This window comes from Pteropus medius, unplaced genomic scaffold, assembly GCF_902729225.1.
Source record: "Pteropus medius unplaced genomic scaffold, Ma_sr-lr_union100, whole genome shotgun sequence".
Classification (NCBI taxonomy): domain Eukaryota; kingdom Metazoa; phylum Chordata; class Mammalia; order Chiroptera; family Pteropodidae; genus Pteropus; species Pteropus medius.
Window position 1 is genome coordinate 9,150,100 of NW_024344253.1, and position 20,707 is coordinate 9,170,806.

Genomic DNA, 20,707 nt, shown 5'->3' on the forward strand with positions numbered 1-20,707 from the left:
CTAGATGAGTCTTGCTCCCCAGCTGCTCTTTCATTGCCAATCTGTGACTCCTTCCCACTGAGTCCTCACATAACAAGAAACAGAGAAAAGCTACCCCACTGAGCCCATTCTGATTGGTGTGTCACAGAGTCTATGGGCATAATAAAATAATTGTTTTAAGCCATTAACTTTTGGGATAATTTTTTACATGTAAATAGATAGGTAGCCAGAACAGTTGTGGTACCAGTAGGATACCAATAGGATACCAATAGGATACTGCTTTTACGAAAATCTAAAATGTGTTGTAGTGGTATTGGTCAGTGGGAAGATGCTGGAAAGGCATTGAGGACACCATTAGTGAAAGCCTAAAGAGCATCAAAGACAGTGTTGGCAAAAATACACAGGATCATAAGGAGTCTGAAAGTGAGGGTTTGAGGAAAGTGTGGAAAATGTTATTGGAAAATGGAAGAAAGAAGACCCTTTGATACAGGAGAAATTATAAAACTGTCAACAACAGTAATATAGAAAATAAGGGATGTACTCATGAACTAGGTGATCTAGCTAAGGAGATTTTTAAGTAAAGTTCTGAGTGTGTGTCTATTATTTTCCAGCTGCCAAATATAAAATGAGAGAGGGGAAATTCAGTGTAAATATAAATGATCCTAGATTTATTGAGTTTGCAAGTGAAACTGTTTCTCATTCCTAACCTCTTAAGAAGTTTCATAAAGTAAGAAATAGCCATAGGTCGCAGATCAACTCCTGGACACAGTCAGGAAAATGTCTCATGGTAAAGGCGAAACAAAGGGTGCAACTTTGCAACCATTTGTTAAGACCTCAAAAATGCCTCATAGACCCTTCAACACATATATAAAGCCTTCAAAAGATCATAATGGCACGTTCAGTGGCCATCTCTATTTAAAAAGAGGGTTTCTAAGAATCTTCGTCTTATGGTAGATTCAAAAAGAGCCCCCAGTGAAAGGTTTTGTGGATATAACTTTTGTCTAATGGAGTATATTATAAATTGACACTCAGAAACACTACATATATATTTTTTAAATAAATATCATATTGAGTTGAAAGCAAGAGAGAATATAAAATAAAGGAAGGCTTTCATACTCCTTTAAGGAATATAGGTAGGGAGTAGGATAAGAAAAACCACTCAGTTGTAAACACATGCTATTTCTCATGGGAAACGAAGAATGCCTCAGAGGACAAAATCAAGAGCTCAGAGCATGGAGCCTAGAGCCTCAGAGAACTCCCAGGCAGAAGGGTCTAACTTTAAACAATGAATTGGCCACATGCGTCTGTCTGGATTCTGAAAATTCTGTGGGTCAGTAACTGTTGTGTGTTTTGTTTTTTGTAGAGACTGTTTCAGCTATTCTGTGTCTTTCCCATCATTGTGTGCTGCCTGTGTGGGAACATATAACTCATTCCTTTAGTTCACAGGTTGTCAGTTTGAGAGAAACTATATTCCAGGAGCTCTCCACAAGGTATGGGACCTGAGAAACCTCACCAGATTTACCTGAGGAGATCCTGGACTTTGATGAACTGATGCTATAATAGGATAAAGCTTAGGGGTTTTGGTGGCAGTCGTTGCTATATTTTGTATGTGAGAGAGAAGTGGATTACTTTAGTTAGAGAGAAGACTAGCAGATTGTATTTTCCAAAGATGGTTACAATAGTATCTCCTATACCATATTCTCTTCTTATGATGTGTTTTTGACACATCTCCCATTGAGACTCAGGGTCTACATTATCTTTTTTTGATCTGGGTGGGCTTGTTAGTATGGCAGCAATAATAAGGCTATGGTACACCTGATTTCCTTGGAGCACTTGCTTTTATAGTCCTAAATGACCGAATGGTATGTGTTGCGAAGAAGTCATGGCCACCTGGAGAGGCTGAGTGCAGGTGTCCTGGCCAACAACTGTAGGAGAGGCCCTCATTTTTTGAGTCATTAAATTTAATTGACTTATATTTTTAATAATCATGACTATGTTAAGATTTATGTTATATTTTATATTTAATGAACCTTTTCTCCTTTTAAGAATAGAAGTAATTATCTCTGGCTGATTTGAAGATATTTTTAAGTCTGCTGGTTGTTTGTAACTTTTTAAAACTGTGTTCAGATTCCACTGTAATTTTTCAGCCATTAATTTCTATATCTTTCTCTTGAATCAGACTAGTATTATTTTAAGATTCTCTTTATCTTAAATGCTCACATCACCATCTCACAATATCAATATCCTCTGTGGTTTCAGTCTACAATAATATGGATAATTTCCATTTCTTTTACATTTTTATTTTTGCTATTTTCAGATGACAATAATCTTTATTAAATTGTACACTTGCTCATGTTTCAGATATTTAATTTAACATTTCCTTGACTCATTTATAATCATTCAATAGGCTATCCTACAGTAAATATTTTGTGAGTTATCCTTAATTACATTTTATTTTAAACCTGTTTACCATAAAAATAATAGTATCCTATAAATCTTTATCTTTTATACTTTGAAAATATTACTCCATTGTCATCTTGCCGTTAATGTTGTTTATTAACTTGATTAGAATTTTTTTTCATCACTTTAGAAAATCTTAGTTTCATCTTTATGTGTCCAGTTGTGGCTTTTTAAAAGAATCTGTCTTTATTCTATAAGACTTTTTAATATGAGATATTTCATATCTCTCTAATATTTGGATCTGTTCAATCCTAACTCCTTCAAATATTTCCTCTGCTCTGTGAGTATTTTAACTCCTTCTAGAACTCTTATTTTAGGGAGCTGCATGTCTATTTCTGTCTTATATATACCTCAAGCTCTTGTTCTTTCCATATATTTTATTCTTTTCTGATGATTTCTTGGAGGATTTTTTAAATTTAATATTCCAGTTCAATAAGATGCCATTTTTAGATGTATTATTCTATTATAAAATCCTTCTACTGCATTTTTTATTTTTAATACAGGTATTATTCTTTTATAAAAACTGTGTCCCTTTGGTTCTTCTTTATAATTTTCTCATCTTACTTCATGTTGCCAATAATTTTTATAGTAGTTTTGCTTCCCTTCTTCTAATATTTCATTTTTCTATATATCATATCCCTAGGCAGTTATCAGCAACTAGAGCAGAAAGTAGAATACAGAAATAAGGGCTGAAGCTCCAAACTTTTGCTTGTCCTAGTGAATTTAATAACTAGGTTGAAAATAATCAAAAACAGACAAGCAGCTGCACTGAGATTTTTTGCCTCCAGATTTTCTGCCATCCCCCCAAAAGTGAATTGCTCGTCAGGAGATTCTATGTATCTATTTTCATGAAGTCACTGTCCCTCTTGTCATTCTTCTAACCCTTGAGAAATGTAGGAAAAAAGATGACCACGTGGGTTAAGGCATCAGGAAGCCTCTTTTGATTTTGTTTTATGCCCCTGTCCGGAGCTATGCGCTGGCAGTCCCTGATGTCTGTCTACATTAGGATCATTTAACTCAGCTGTACTAAGCACCAGTGAAATATATTCTCTATTTAGCTCACTCAGATTATTATTTAAGCAGAAAATTTCATATTTTAAAATAGCATATTTCAGAAATTACCTTTATACTCTCTATTGGATTATTTTTCTCTTTAGATTTAAAGAGTAGTATACAGAAAACTAAGAGAAAATTAAGTGTTGGCACCTTACATTTATTTCATCATAACATTCTAGAGATTGCAGTTATGGCTTCAGTCTTTAGGGACTAGATCATAAAAGGCACTGTGGCTTTCTCCTTGCACTCTCTCTTTTGGATTGCTCACTGAGAGGATGAGTTGCCAGGTATGAAGATACTCAAACATACTATGAAGAGATCCATTTTGTGAAGAACTGAAGATTTTTGTTAACAGAGTGAGGAACTGAGAACTTTTGCTAACAGCCGTATGAGTAAGTCATTTCAGAAACAAATCTTCCAGCCCAAGATGAGTTTTCAAAGGACTGAAGCCATAACTGCAATCTCTAGAATGTTACTGAGCACAAAGTACTCAGAAGCTGTTCCTGAATTCCTGACCAACAGAAACTCTGGAATAATAAATATTTTCTGTTTTAAGACACTATTTCTTGGGGTAATTTGTTAGGCAGCAATAGATAAGTAATATAACATCTTAAAATTAATCCAATTGGGTTTAATTTCTCTGTTTATATAATATTATTTCTTATAGTTTTCTGAATTAAGAATCGCAGTATGTATAGTTTTGTTAAGAAACTGCCAAACTGTCTTACAAAGTGGTTATACAATTTTGTATTACCACCAACAATGAATAAGAATTCCTATTGGTCCACATCCTTGCCAATATTTGGTGCTGTCAGAATTTTGGATTTTGGCTATTCTAATAGATGTCTAGTGATATCTCATTGTTGTTTTAATTTGCATTTTAAAGATGATATTGGAAGTTGAACATCTTTTCATATAATTATTTGCCATCTTGGTGAGATCTTAACAACTATCTGTTATGATCCTTTGCTTATTTATTTGTTTTGCTATTGTTGAGCATTTAAGCCTTCTTTGTGAATTTTCTATACCAATCCTTTATCTGATATGTCTTTGCAATATTTTCTTCCAGTCTTTGGCTTATCTTTTCAATATCTTGACAATGTCTTCAAAAGATCAAAAGTTTTTAATTTTAATGAAGTCCAACTTATCAATTACTTATTTCATGAATCATGCTTTTCATGTTGTCATTGCCATAGATTACCTAAATTTTCTCCTATGTTATCTTCTAAGAGTTTGATATTTTGTATGTTACCCTGAAGTATATATTCCATTTTGAGTTCATTTTTATGAGTGCAATGTCTGTGTTTAGTTTTATTGTTTTGCATATAGATGCTCAGTTGCTCCAAAAAAATTTGTCGAAGACTGTCTTTTCTCCATTTATTGCATTCGTGTTACATGAATGGAAATTGCAAAGATATAGTCATTTATGTCAAGGGAACTAAAATGGACTTGTAAGGCCATGAAGAAGATTGCCCTATGCTTGTCCAATCCATGAATTTTTAAACTTGGAAGCCAACAGTGTAACCACATCTTAAATTTTACTTACTCCTTACCATAACAAACAAACCATCTGCATTATTCTCCTTGAGTGGGGCCAATTCGTTTCACCAACCAGAACCCTTCATTTGCATATTGGACCTAACCAATTCCTGTTAAACAAGCCAGCATCCTTCATTAATATAGAGGACCTAAATGAGAACTGCACTTGTGGTTTTTGCTTTATAAACTCCGCTTTTCTTTTTTTCTCTTTGAAGCATAATTTAGGTTGCTACCTGAATCTGTGCCTCCAAGGTTGCAATCCTTTTTGCTCAAATAAATGCTTTTTATTATAGCCTAAATTTTTTTTTAGATTAATAGTAGCATGCTTACAAAAATCAATTTTATTTAGGTATAATTTATGTATCAAAAATTTCATAAATTTTAAATGTAAGATTAGATGAGCTTTGATAAATTATAATAGTGTGCAGCAACCACCATAATCATAGTAGAGAATATCTTCATCACCTGAAACAGTTTTCTGGATCTTCTTTATTGTTAATTTCATCCTCCCAGTCCCAGCCAATGGCATTGATCAGATTTCCGTTACTATACCTGTCTTTCTGTAAATTTCATATGAAAGGAATTATGTTACATTATCTTTTGTGCATGAATTTTTACTTGGAATAATTTTTTTGAGATTCTTTTGAATTGAGCAAATTTGTTATAGTTTGGGGCTTTTATGTATGTATCTACTGTAAACATTTGGGGACAATATTTTTGTAAACATATAGTCTTTTTCCTCAATATACACCTATGGTGGAATTCTGAGTCACAGGATGAGTAAATATATGACTGTAGGAGACATGATTTAAAAAAAAAAGTGCCAAAATTATCTTTTTGCATTCTTACCAATAGTATATGAGAGTTCTAGTGGCTCCTCATTTTCACCCACACTTGCTATCTTCAGACTCATTAGTTCTAGCCATTCTTCTGGGTGTACAGTTATCTCATTGTGGTTTTAATTTGTATATTCCTAATGACTAACGCTGTGTGATTTTTTTTAATGTACTTATTTTCTATTTAAATATTTTCTTTGGTAAGGTGTCCAATAAAATATTTTATAAATTTTACTATTTGTTCAGTTAATGAGAACTGTTATTGAAGAGTTCTATATATTTCTTCCTAGTCTCTGAGTTGACTTTGCATTTTATTAAGAATGTGTTTTGAAGAGCAGAAGTTTAATTGTGATTAAGTCCAAAATTTGTATTTTATGTAAAGAATCTTTAAGTATTCCATCAAAAGCATAAACCAATGACACATATTTTTTCTTCTTTTTTCTTTAGAAACTTTGTAGTTTGACTTTTTACATTCATTTCCATGATCCATTCTGAGTAATTTTTGTCATTAATGTGAGTTATGGGATGAGGTTCATTCTTTTGGATACAGATATCTAATGTTTTTAGAATTTTTTAAAGACTATCTTTTCCTAATACCTTGGCACCTTTGTGGAAAAAAAAAATTAACCATGTATATCTCATTTGGACTCTATAATTTATTTCCATTGATCCATATGATTATCCTTATCCCAAAACCACAGTACAGATTATTTAAACAATATGAATTATTTATTAACCGTTATTATTAGGGCAAGAATGAATAAGATTTATTTGTAAAGCAAACTATAACTCAGAAAAGAAAGCTAAACTAGAATATAGGAAAAATATCTGTAATGATTATTTTAATGTGTTTAGAGTAACTTTGAGGACTTTTTTTCCCTTTTATATGTAGAGAAGGGTGAATGATAATTGAGCAGATTTTAGTAACTGAAAATATAATCATGTAAGAACAAATGTTTTACTCCTTTGTATTTTCATTAATGAAGTTTAAAATTATAAAAAAAACTAAATATAATGACTACAGTGGTTTGCTGTTAATGACATATTAGATATAAAGATAATTTTCTGATTTTATAGGTTCTTACAATTTTTAGTCATATTTCTCAGAAATAATCTGTTATAAATGTCATTAAAATATATGATGGCTATGTTTTTCATATCGAGGAAATGAAATGGCACAGAATCACTAACATTGAACATAGATACTCTGTCAACTCTCCTGCTAAAATTCTACATGTTCCTTAAAAGTCACATATACATGTAATACAAGTACAAAATTATAGGCTTACCTCAATGACTTCCACATTTATTTATCTTACAAAACCTTATTAGTAACAGAAAGAGTAAGAGGAAAGTGATATATAATTTTGTTGATCTTAATTATATTAAATTAAGATTCATAAATATTAGATTCTGGCTTTGGTTTCCTAATAACTAGTTTTATTTTTATGTATAAACTCTAGAGTCTAAGTTTTCTCTTTGATAAATGATCAAATTGGACCCAATGTAATCTCTTGGTAATTTTTAATTTTAAATACTGATCAGTGTGCCAGTTTCGGCTCAGACATATAGAGAGATGAAAAGAGGGTAGTTCCCATACTTACAACAATAAAGTGAAAAGGCAAATTGCAGATTACTTTCTTTTCTTGAAACTGTAAGAGACTGAGATCACAAGATAAACAACTAACTGAAATCTAGAGACAAAGATCTAAAGAGAGAAACAGAAACTGAGCATTTGCGTATATGACACATACACCACCTAATACCATCTAAGCCAGTAGAAAGATCTAGCTAGACATTTTTAATGCACTGGTAAAGGCTGAATGGGAGACATAGACATAGGGTAATGTATACCCAATCTCAAGGTTTTCTTGCAGGAATACCACAAAAAGCTCAAAGAATTATTTGGTAAAACCATGAGAAAGCTTCCCTAATGGCACTGGTTTGGTGACGAGGCTAGCAGCCACTGGAAAATGGCGTAGAATACATCTCATTACCTTTTCTATTGAACAAAATATTTAATCTTCATGGTGAAAGACAACTCAATTGTAAACTAGGGCACTAGTGGGAACCCACTACAGCTGGGGATGGCAGGGGTTAAAAAACAAACTTCTAACATTGGAGGAGAGGCAGGAACATTTCTGAATACCATATCCCTGAGACTCATTTTCAGTACATCAGAGAACCCTCATATCTTCTCCCTTTCCTCTGAAAGGGGACAATCACCACAAGTGTTTTGTATACATAATATTGGAACACAGCTGAGATAGTGTTGAGAGAGTCTCCTGAGTAGCAGCACAAAGAGAAGACCCAAAATCAAGAAAGAATACTCAAAACCTAGAAAATTTCAAACCATGACTAACTTCTGTCTTGGTGAAAGCCCATCTCCACGAGATAAGCCTAAAAATCTGAAAGAAAGGCTTGGAATATATCTATTTACCTCAGTATTGACCGACCTATCTTATACAACATTTTCAGCTGTTGACAAAAATGTATGTAAAATAACAAAGAAGATATAATTCACAATCTAAAGATATAAAACAATTGTTAGAACCATATTTAGATTTGGGAACTATCAGAAAGGCATTTTAAAATAACATACAGTAAGATACTAATTCACAATAACAAACTGACAAGAAATTTAAAATCCTCACAATAGCAAATATTGGTAAAAATATCAAGCTGTTAAAAATTTTTTTTTTTCTTGAAAAATTGTCATTGGGAAGTACCAATCTGAGGAGCAATTTAGCAATATCTGGTGACATTGAAGATGCATCTATAAGGCAATTTGATGAAAGCATTACTACATATGTACCCCAGAGAAACTCTTACATATGAGCATAAAAATTTAGTGGATGCTGTTCATGTCTGGCTCATGTCCCTTTGACTTTTCTGTGTTTACCTACTTCTGTGAACAGCTACTGACCTGCTGCTATACTCTAATCTCATGTGCCTGGGTTCCTTTCTCTTACTGAGTCCTTTTTCTGAAAACAATCAAGGACATAAATGGTAGACATGGGAGCAATCAGGAAGTGCCAGTGTTAACACTGCTGAGGGCAACTCTCAACATAGGGGATGAGGAAGCAACAGTTAAATGTTCCAGCCTTCCTGTACTCTGGTAGAATAATACTGAGGTGTGTTTCCTACAACCCCCAGTGAGAGTGCATTCCAGTTGTTCACTGAGGTATTCAACTTGTGAAGACATATTTTATTGCTTATTCTCTGTTTCATGATTTGTAGTGCTTGGCATCTCCTCCAAAATAAATGTTCTGTGTTCAAGTCTTTAATTCAGTTAGGTTTGGGAGAGGACACCAAACTAAAACAGATTATAAGACTTCATTGCAGTATGGTTTGTAATAGTGAAAAATTAGCAAAATTGAGGCTTTCTAATTTTGTTTCATCCTATCTTAGCAAAATAAGTCAAGAATTTATTTTGCATCTAGAAGAATTGAAAGTTTTCATAAGTTTAATATTCTTTAAATTGAAGAAGTTAATTCTTAAATTTGCAATATCTTATTATATAGGGTAAATACATAAAGTATCACAATTTGGTGCAAGTGTAGAACACACATTTAAATGACTACCAACTAATGGAATTAAATGCATGCCTGAAAATAAATACAGATATCAAGTTCTGAATGAGTGGCCATGGTAATGTCCATTCCTAAACAATTCCAACAAACCCAGCAGAAAGTAAATATTGTATTTGATTTGGAGGATCAACAATTCAATTTTATTATACTCTTATTAGTTTGCCCAGGCTACCATAACAAAATATTATAGACTGGGTGACTTAAACAAACAAAATTTATTTTCTCACCAAGATCAAGATGCCAGCAAGGTAGGCAACTGGTGAGAGCTCTCTTCTTGGGTCGTAAACAGCGTCTTCATGCTTGGTGTTCATATGATCTCTTCTCTGTGCATGCTGGTAGAGGGCTGAGAGAGAGAAAGAAAGGGAGAGAGAGGAGAATGGGCTCTTGGTGTCTCTTCCTACAGGCACACTAATTCTGTGGCATCAGGACTCTTCCCTTATAAACTTTTGTTACCTTAATTTCTTCCTAGAGGCCTCATCTCCAAATTCAGTTATAATGGGTATTAGAGATTTGACATGTGAATTTTATGGGACATAAAATTCTGTAACATAATTCTATTTTCAAGATTTCTTATTAGAATAAGTTATAAGGAGCCCATCACTCACTGAATACTAATGGGCTTTTAAAATTATATATAAATAAGTTATTTTTTAATCTTAGAAGGCATTTTGGCTTTATTGCAAACTGAATTTCTTAAAGCTGTAATAATATTTAGAATATCAGATTTGGAAGAACACTTTAAGATGATCTGTTAAACAACCAATGCAAGAGTTATCTCTATGTGTTCTTAGAAAGATGGCAAAATCATACTTTCCAGGCAGGAAGCAGTGAATTATATTTGCTCAAATATTTAGAAAGTCTTCTTAACATTGACTCATAATATATGTTTTTAAAGTTTCCACACATAGACCTAGTTCTCCCATCTGAAAAATGGTGAACATGCATGTTCTCTGCTTTCTGATATCGTGTAATTCATCTTCGTGGTAATCTAGCACCAAAACAACTCAAGTGCTCAAACTGAACACTGTCTTATGGATATTGCCTGTCAATAGATAATCTTTCTATAATTTCCTCATAAAGAGTATTAACACAATATAAAACTCTTCCTTATTTCATATCACATTAGACATATCGCTCTTTCAGAATTGAAGTTGTTTGTTTGTTTGTTTGTTTGTTAATGTTTTGGTAAAAGGATGAAGAAGAGAAAAATCAATCATATGATTTTATTATCCTCCTCTCTCCTTTAGCATTTATTGTTACTGCTATTGTTGAATAGCTGATATAGATTAAGGCTAGAAAAAAAAATTCATGTGATAAGAAAAAATTCAATGATCATCACATTGAACAGTTGCACATGAAATCTAATCATTATTGCTATTACTTTATTACTTTTAGAGATTGGATTCTTATCATCAAATATATCTTCCTATTGTATCTTTGACATATTGTTGTTATTATTTCTAACTTTGTAAGTTATTTCCTGTTCCACAGAGGCATAAAAACTGGAAACTACATATTCTGACTTTCCTTTCCATTGGGTTCAGTTATATTCAGCTGATGAGAGGCAATCTCCTGAGATTGTATGAGTTGTTGTTCTCAAGTGGTAGCAGAGGGTAAATACCTGGGCTATGGTAAATGGTAGTTGTGCATTTTTGTCTATAGATTTTGGGAATCCTGCTGATAATTATCCTTTGAGGTGTGGTAGGCAACCAAAATCATGAATAGCTTCCTGAGATTCCTTTGCTTAAGAATTTCTTGAAAGCAGCTTTTTTGACTTTTCATTCTCCCACCTCCCAATAGTCATATTAGCCTCTAGTTCTGTGTATTAAGCCATTTTAGATGTGAAATATTTATCAATACTTTTAATTTTAATGACTGAACTCTGACTAATTGATAATGAGTATTTGGCTTTTCTTGGTGCTGTTGGTAAATGCTTCTATTGGATTAATGGTCTATATCAGGGGTCCCCACCCCCTGGGCCACAGACTGGTACTGGTCCATGGCCTGTTAGGAACTAGGCCACACAGCTGAAGGGGGGCAGCAGGCGAGCGAGCAAAGCTTCATCTGTATTTGCAGCCGCTCTCCAACGCTAGCACCGACTACCTCAGCTCCACCTCAGATCATCAGGCATTAGATTCTCATAGGAGCACCGGTCCCTGGTGCCAAAAATCTTGGGGACCACTAGTCTATATGGTTATGTGAGAAAAATCCTAGAAAATTTTTAAAAATGTGTTCTATTAACTGTGTACCTACATCATATCCAGAGCTCTCATTGTTTTTCATTGTTTCAAAAATTCTGTAGAGTTTCAAAAACTCAATGTTAATAGTTTTCATCTTTTGCACTATCACAAATTGAGAAGATATGTAATGAGATGAAATGGATGTAACATCAATACATTTTGGCATAGACTTTCTCCTTGAGCACTCTCTAGATTGGCTTCTGTGAGCCTCACTAAGCCCTACTTTGGGCATGTCCTTAAGAGTCCAGATTTAGCAAGAATCCTGCTAAGTCAGTTTAGTGAGAAACCCCTACCCTTCATATCTGTTTGCCCTCAATATCTGATCAAATTCCTCATCTCCCACTATCCCCCAAGTGATATCTGATCGCCCTGGACTGCTATCAGCAAGAATGATGTTAAGTCTATTAAGCCAGAATCTCCACTTACCCTTGGTATTTCCTCTCAGCAATTTTCCATGCATCGACCCCCTACCTTCTCCATGGATATAAATCCCCATTTGTCCATGTTACATTTGGAACTGGGCCTAGTTCTGTACTGAGTCTCTTTCCCTCCATTGTAATAGTTCCTGAGCGAAATATATTTTTCTTTCCACTTTAACTACTGCTTGGCAATGTTTTTTCCTTGATAATTTACTTTTATGTTGTTTCATCTTTTATTACATTTTATATTATAAAAGTCACAAATACAATTTATCTAAAATTGGAAAAAATAATGAAAAAATTAGATTAAAATAGTATCTTAATCTTGGAAATATAATATTAAGGTAGGATGCACCATGGCGGGGGGCTCTTCTAGTCTTCCAAATAAAATAGCAAATGTAAAGTTACACTGCATCACTTGAGACACTACAGAAGTTAGAGTTCTCATTCAAGACTAGAAAAAAATTGCCATCCAGTGAATAGGTTTGTGGTTAAGGTTATGTCTGAGTTGGAAGGCAAATATTTAGTAAATGACAATGAAGAGACCAGCTCTTGGTAATATAAATGATTTTTTTTAAACTATGTCATTGGGAAAAAATAAACATATTTTAAGATTTCACTCTATTCTTGCAGAATTGTTAACATTACTTCTTTCACCTAAATTATGGCAGGGATTAATTAGAAACCCTAAACTCTGAAGGAAGTAGATTAATTCTTTTATCAAAATTCACTAACTGTAAGTCCTAGAAAACTCCCATGGGCAAGTTTCACATTTCTGGCCTCATTTAAGACTGAAATCATTTTTGGGGAAAATTCTAAATAGCTTAGGATAAGCATCCAAAATTTCAATTGCTTCTCTGAAACCTTGGACTCCTGCCTGTTAATAATCTCTTTGCTCTTTGCTTAGAATTTACCCACAGAATCAACTGACAGGAAACTGCCCATCACCCTCCACCCTCCCAGCAAGACTGTGCCAAAACACTCATCAGAAACCACAATGACAAAAATAGATCCAATTGACGACTATGCAGTGACTAAGAAACGGATGTACTGATTTAAGCTATCTTTATTCTTTTTTTCTCCTTGTTTTGATGGTGGTGGTAAAAAGAAAGAGAAAACTACGTAATAGCATCTGGCTAAACAGCTTGTACACCAAGTCCAGCCCTACGTAGTTTAAAATATTTGAGCTCTTATAGTATCCCTGAAAAGCATGTTTTATAATACAAACACCACAGACATACAGTACAGAGCATCTAACTATAGTCGTGCTGCTAGGCAGAGCTTGCAGCAACAGCAACAATAATAAAAGAAAATTCTCTTTGTACAGCTGAATGGCTGCACTAGAATTTTCAGTGTTCAGATGTAATTAGAAAACAGCTGTGAGGGAAAATCAATTGTTCCTGGTAGTCAATGGCTAATTTTCCACAATCAAAATAAAGAATGCAATATGACATGTTTGTAATGAGCAAGTAATTGTTTCTCTTTTGTTTATTGTTTCAACATTTTTCCCTTTATTTGTGGGAGCTGTCATTTGCTTGCTTCAGGACAACTTCTCCCAGTCTTTGCTTCTCCCATCTATATTTAAATACAAGAAACTGCCAAGCAGGCTATGTAGTCTAGCTCAGTTTATTCAAGATTGCCTCGCTTATGATGGTGATTTGTGGACTAGCAAGGGAATGTTGTCCTTGCTTTTATAAATTCACAATAAAGTTTCCATAAATGGAATGATTATTAAACACTAGCATTTATTCATGGGATTTAACTTTGATTCATTCCACAAAGGTCTCATGTGTCAAAAAGATGCAGTTTCCAGAATTCATTGACCTGCTGCTCCAAGTGCTTCTGCATTGCAAAACAAAACTAAAATAAAACAACCACAAGGCCTTTTTTTTTTTTTTTTTTTATATCCTATCATTAGCATAGACAGGAAGGGATTGCTGCAGCAGATGGATAGAAAAGTAAACCTCTATGGTGCACATTTGGAATGTAGATGGATGGGAAATGAACTTCAATGCTACAATAGGCCAACGAGAGTAAAATTGTTTTATCATGCAAAAGAGTCTGGTTGAGAAACACCAGAAGGAATACCACTCCACACTGCTTTCAACTGATAAAAACAAGGAAAAAAAAAAAACATATTATTTGGTGAAATTAACCTCTATATTATCTTTTTTATGCTTATATTTTTTTCTGGAACATTCTTCGAAAGCTAATATAATAGCAATTTAAAAATGTGAAATGAATAGTAAATAAGGGTGGAATCCCAGTTGCTATGTGATCTTGGGGCCATGCCTAAGTCTTAGTTTCCCTTTCTTTATAAGAGCAAAATGCTAATAAACAAGGGAACATGAGCTCTTCCTATTCCTAATAACCATGACATAAAGTACACTAGAACGTTCATTAATATTTGAAAATGTTTAAAATGATTGACAGATGTTCGAAAGTATAGCTGAATTTTCCTCAACTTTTTGTCTTCAGAGAGCCTGTCCCAGAATCTGTGTGGTATTTGTTAAATATACTATTTTCTTGACTCTGACAGAACATTATTGGCCAAAATAGCAGGTTATGAAAAGGGAACTCTATATTTTTATGAAACAATCTAAATTATTAATTGGGATCTAAAGTTGGAAAAACACTTGCATAATTTAAATTTTCAACTAATAAATATTATACATTTTAAACTAAAATACATTTTTCAAATAGCTGAGACACCATGTGGCTTCTCTTATGAAATATGAGAAGGCACTATCCTCTGTGATTATGTACCTATCCATCTTTTGTACTTCACCATTTTAGTTAGAATACTGGTAATTTAATATTCACAATCCTCCAAATGAACCTCATACTTTCACATTTCTTTACCTCTGCTTTTTTGTTTTTACCTTCAGCCCAGAAGGCCCTCTTTTCCCTCTTCTAATTTTTTTTTGAAGTAGCACCACAGACAATGTCAAGATAAGTTTGATTTTAATTTTTTTGTTTTGAAGACTTGAATGTCATATGTAAAGTTTCAGACTTTGTGCAAGAAAGCCAATGGAAATTGGATTGGAAGATGAAATAATAGAAGAGGAATGACATGTCATCCCAAGATTATAGGAAGAGGCAATGTAATTGAAAGCTATTAAGGTGGCACAATTAAAATACATATCATAGGACCCGACAATCAATTGAAGTGAAGGAGGAAGACAAAGACAAAAGAATGGTAGAATGCTCTAAATTTTCCAGGATGGTAGCTATTATGTTAAAAAAAAATATATATATATATATTTTAACATAATATTTATATATATATTTATTTTACATATTATATATATATATATATATATATATAATATGTAATATATTACATACTTTTGCATGTGTAACCATAAGCCCCACGCCCACCACCCAGACATATATCTGGTAAAAATCTCTGCTTTTCTGGTCACAGATACAAGCATATGACTGATGCTGTGTCAGTTACAGTTTGTCTTTCAGAAATTTGAAAATCATAGGACAACACACAGAGAGTGAAGTCCTTTAGAGGTGTTAGAGTTACTTCGTGACAATCTAAAAAGGAGGCAAACATCAAACTCCTGTTTCTGAGATTCTCACATCTTCCCTTTTTCTTGCTCTTTTTGGCAGTTGTTTCTTCAGTTCTTTCTTTTATTTTATGATCAACTCAAGAACTTTTCCAAGAAGTCTTTATCACCCAAATTTCCCCCTATTCAATACAGTTGGTTTCAGGTGCATGGCATTTGAATAAGTTAAAGTAATAAATAAAGTAATACAAAAGTTGGTTACTGAGACTGTGTTGCAGGCAGCTGATCCTGAGTGAAAGATGCGGTTTTGTAATCAATCCTTGAGCAGACCAAGAACAGGCCAGCCAACAAGGGGTGGGGGAAACCCACTCAATGGTAATGTGATGACCATGATGGCCAGTGATAAAGTATCCAGTTAAATCTTGATTTCTAATCCCCTGAGACTATATTCCCACTGACAGAAGCTGCTTCTATAGACCACTTTTTATCGGCTTTAAACAATGGCAGAACCATGGAGAGAAATAGTTGCTTTAAATACACTGGAATATTTACCATAAAGAATAACAAGCCCAAATTTTGAATTCTTGCATCAAATGATGGCATTAAACTTAAGTTGATTCTAAGCAGGGTGAAAAATACTGACTCCCTCAGCAATAGGGATAACAGGGATAAAATTCAAATTGAGATTGATTCTAAATGGCGCTGAAGTATTACAGAGGTTAGATTAGTACACAACTCAACTAGATTTACTATGTAAAATTTGGGTGTTGATTAGGTACACTATCAGTCAACTACATTGGGGATATCTTGGAATATGCATATCATTTGGAGAGGCCCTTAACCTCCAATGACCTCTATTCACCAGCTGAAGAAGTTTCTATTTTATATTCTTTGCTTTTGATTCTATGATGGAAAGAGATAATTATTCTCTGAAATTCTATATCCAGGGCCACATCTCTCACTGAAGCTTTCTTTGCTGGGTTAATAAAATCCAATTTCAACATGGTCATAAAAATAGCATACATAACTAACTTGGGAAGAAGAGTTACATATATAATTACAGGAATTTGGTACAGAATATCAATTTGGTAAGAACAAAAATCTTACGGGATTTTTTTCAGTGAGGTGAATATAATTTTCAAACACTTTTTTTTTTCCCCCTACGTGTGCACACAGCAGGTAATTATCTATTATTTGCTTGGGAAAATAGGTGGCTGAAACCAACTTGGAGCGAATATTGATCTGCATTTTGTTCCATATTTTAAAATTTAAAACTCTCTGTGTAATATAGAGAATGCAGAGTTATGCTCCTGGGAAATAAGGATGTTGAATTAATTCTGTCCTCTACATACACTACCTGGTCTCTATCCAATTCCTACATCCATACCCATACATTTTGCCTTCTTTCCTGTTACATAAGTTGAAATGTTTTTGATCCTACCTAAGGCTGAATCTTCCACATGTACTGTGGTTATTCTTTCATTTTCACAAAAATGTTGCTCCTGCAATTAGCCTTTTTCGCTCCTTCATCATCGAGTTCTGCTTTCTCCTAGAATATTTTTTATCATCTATAAACATTTTCAATTTTAAAAAAGTAAAATAAAAATATATCTTCCATGTACCCCTTCCCCAAAATTCAACCCTAATTCTTAGCTTTTGGTTATAGCAAAATGATTAAAAGAATTGTTTTGCTCACTTTCTCTACTTTATCCTCCTATTCATTCTTGTACTCTCTGTATTTCAATATGAACAACTCTTGTTAAAATCACCAATGATGTCTATATTGCCAAATTAGAAACTTAATTCTTAGTCTTCAGCCTAAAAACTTAAAAGATATACCTTAAAAGATAAAACTTAAAAGTTATAACAGATAGTCCATCACTCCTTAAAAATTTTTACTAATGTGATGTAAGGGCATCCCTCTTTCTTGGTTCCTCAGTTTTTCTTAACTTTCTTTGCTGACTTTTCTTATCTTATTGAATTTACTTTTAGGAGTGCCCCAAGCTCTAATTGTGGCCATCTTTTCTCTGTAAACTTGTCCTCTAGCTGATGTTGTCCAGTCTTCTGACTTTAATACCATGCAAAAAGTGATGTCTTCCAAATTTATGTCTTCATCACCAATTTTTCTCCTGAAATTCAATTTCTTAAAGCCAATAACGTTTGCTTGAATGTCTAGTAGGCTTATTAATATTACTATGTCTAAAATCAGGTTCTGTGTTTCTTTTTCTAAATCTCCTAATCTTTTCTCAAGAGTTAATGTTCTCATTGCTATACAGTATTTCAATGTATAAATATACCATATTTGTATACCCATTAACTATTTGACTTTTTTTCTGAGTTGAAGTACTTTAAAATAATGCTTATGTGAACATTTTTTGAATGTTTTTGGAAACTATATATCCTTTTATCCTAAGTATGTATCTTATTTTTTTTTTTAAGCAAGTAGAAGTGATTTATTAAGCAAAGTACACTTGGAAGGATTGGGGGCCCTGAGAACTTGAGGATCAGAATCTATATGAACCATAGAGTTTCTTTGTTCTCCTTCTGTCCTCCCATGTTGAATGTCCCAAATTCTGTGCTCCTCTCTGACCTGCCTGCTCTTGGCTTGGGCATGTACTTTTTTTAAAAAAAGCTTTCTTTAAACCAAATTTGGTGGCTTTTAATTTTGTCAGTGTGTTTTATTATTCATTGCTTTAGATTGAATATTTATGCCACCTCCTCTAAATTCATATATTGAAACCTAATCCCCAATGTGATGATGCCTTTGGGAGGTAATTGCCACATGAGTGTGGAGCCCTTGTGAATGGCACTGATGCCTTTATAGAAAAGATCCTGGAGAGCTCCCTCAATCCTTGCATCACATGAGGACACAATTAAAAGACAGTGTCCATGAACCAGGAAGCAAGTCCTCACCAAACACTGAGTCTTCCAAAACCTTGATCTTGGACTTCCCAATATCCATAACTGTGAAATTAAATTTCTGTTGTTTATAACCAATCCTAATATAGCATATCTTTTATAGTAGTGCAAAGTGGCTAAGATATTCATTGAGAGGTACATAATAAAATTTCCCAACATGATTATAGATTTGTCTGTTTAACCATTTTGAAGCTATGTTCTTAGATGCATATAAATTTAGAATTGTTTAATCATACTTGTGAATTAACTGTTACTACTACCAAGTGTCTTTCTATATCACTTCTTGACTTAATGTGTTTGGCATTAATATAGCTTTTGCTAGATTTGTCTTTGTGCTATAATTTGCCTTAAAGTTATGAGTGCAAGTGGAAAAATCTGTAGAATGCAGTGTTCAAGCTTATTTCTCTTTGCATCCTCATTCCTGAGATTTTACCTTATTCCCGTGTCCTGGCTTTATTGTTAACTCTTACCTCAATTTTGACTAGTCATGTGAGATGTTCAAAATTATTCTGGTTCTGTGGCTCTTGGCATTGGCCTTCTGGACTGTATTTGTGGAGAAATCAGCAAATTTGCTTGGAGAAGAATCTGATGTAAAATGTCAGTTTACCTCTCTGATTCCCTTATCTCTATAATCTCCCACTCAAGTTATATGAAATTCATCAGTTCCTTTAAGCTTCTCTCCCTCTTCTCCTGTCTCTCTCTCTCTCTCTTTCTCTCTCTCGTTGTTCTAGTTGTTCTTACTTGAAACATTTGTTTACTGCAAGCAATTCCAGCATGATCAGAAAAAGAAGTATTAAGATAATCATTTAAAAATATATACAGCACATCAGTCTTCTGCTCAAAACATTCATATTATACTCAAATTAAAGCCAATGTCATTACTCAGGCATAGAATCCCTGTATAATCTTCACTGCTCAGATATAATATTCTAGCATTCATCTCCTGCTTTGCTCTTCACTGTCTTTCAACCATTTTGACATTTTTCCTATTCCTTGATATTCCAAGGTTAGCGCATACTGCTTTACATCCTAGAATCTTCTTCACAAATATTTGCATGACTCATTTCTCTTCTATATTTAGTTCTCCACTCTAAGGCCATTTTATATAAGACTTGCTACATCAATTCGTATCTTCATGATGCTGTTTTATCCTAATTGCCCTTATGTTCCCCTGTCATAATAGATATTTATTTGTATTTATTCAATGTTTGTCTCCCTCTATCTCCAGCAGATTATATACTCTATAAAAATAGGGACTTTGTCTATTTTGGTCACTATTTAATATTCAGCATTTGCAAATTTTTCTAGTAGTATATACAAGGTATTTAATAAATATTTATGTATTACACTCACTCACAATTTCACCTCATTTTGCATTAATTTGCCCAGGAAATTTTACCTTCTCTCTAGGTATAGAAGTATAGATTGATAAAGAAATAATAGAATCTTTACTAAAAATAAAAAAGGAAAAGAAACAAACACGAAGCATATAAGAACAAAAACAACCCAAAAGCTAATAACCAACTAACCAACCAAACTTTACTGTAGAATATGATAGAAATTTTGATACTGAGACTTTAATTGTGAGTTCCTGAACAAAATAATGTCAAGACATGTGATTGATAGATACCAACAGTCATAGTAGGTGATAGTTTGAGCTCTGGAGGGGGAAAAAAAAGACATTTAGAAGTGACAAATGATTTGAGGCATAAACCAAAACTGTACAGAAAATAAATACCATTATAAAGTAGCCAGCAAAAGTATTTAATAAATAATAATAAAATAATATTATGTAGCACTTTTATTTTTTATTTTTTATTTTTATTTTTTTATTCTATTTTATTTATTTATTTATTTATTTATTTTTTATTTTTTTTTAGGTGAGGCAACCCTTGGTTGACCTCACGGATTACAAGGACCTTGTCAGCTTAAAATCCCTTATTATTTATTTTTTATTTTTTATGCCTGCAGCACCTGGTCTTCCTAGGTGGTCTCCCATCCAAGTACTCACCAGATCTGACCCTGCTTAGCTTCCAAGATCAGACAGGATCAGACTTGTTCAGGGTGGCATGGCCATAGATGATGTAGCACTTTTAGGATATATAGAAATGAAAACATCATTTGGGAATATTTTAAATTTTTTCAGCA